Here is an 812-nt window from a genome sequence, read left to right on the forward strand (position 1 = left end):
CGAAGGTCTTGCCTCACCACCTCAGCCCAGGTCTTCCTGGGCCTACCTCTTCCACGGGTTCCCTCAACTGTTAGGGTGTGGCAATATAAAATCATCATTATCATCATCAGCGCCATCACCATTATTATCACTATCGTCATCATTGTCATTATCATTAACCTCGTCATCGTCATCGTCATTATAATCACCATCATCATTGTCATCGTCATCACCATCATCGTTGTCATCATTATCATCGTCATCATTTAACATCCGTTTCTCCATACTGGCATGAGCAGAACAGTTCAACAGGAACTGGCAAATCACAAGTCTACACCAAGCTTTGCTGTCCTCTTTGGCATGGTTTCAACAACTCAATGCCCTTCCTTAATGCCAAACACTTTACAGCATATCCTGGGTGCTTTTCATAGGACACCAGCAGCAGTGGGAGCTCTTGTGGCAGAAGACCTTTCAACTGGGGGAAGTATATATATAAAGGAGCACTCTGTTGGTTTCAATGACAAGGGTCTCACCTGATACGATCAACGGAAGAGCCTGCTCGTGAAATTTAAGTGCAAGTGGCTGAGCACTCCACAGACACGTGTACCCTTAGCATAGTTCTGAGAGAGATCCAGTGCAACACAAGGTGTGACAAGGCCATCCCTTTAAAATACAGGTAGCACTCATTTTTGCCAGCTGAGTGGACTGGATCAATATTTAATAAAGTGTCTTGCTCAAGGACACAATGCATCGCCAGGAATTGAACTCACAACTTGCAATCATGAGCCAAATGCCCTAACCACTAAGCCATGTGCCTTCACAATATATATATA

The 812-nt window shown here is 44.3% G+C and overlaps 1 protein-coding gene across 1 annotated transcript in view; it reads left to right on the forward strand.

Annotated features, from left to right (window-relative positions):
- The window catches only part of LOC106878080 (uncharacterized), a 161,693-nt gene that overhangs the window by 153,988 nt on the left and 6,893 nt on the right, over window positions 1-812 (forward strand). The gene's annotated exons all lie outside the window — the stretch shown is intronic.

Source organism: Octopus bimaculoides, chromosome 26 (assembly GCF_001194135.2).
Source record: "Octopus bimaculoides isolate UCB-OBI-ISO-001 chromosome 26, ASM119413v2, whole genome shotgun sequence".
Lineage (NCBI taxonomy): Eukaryota > Metazoa > Mollusca > Cephalopoda > Octopoda > Octopodidae > Octopus > Octopus bimaculoides.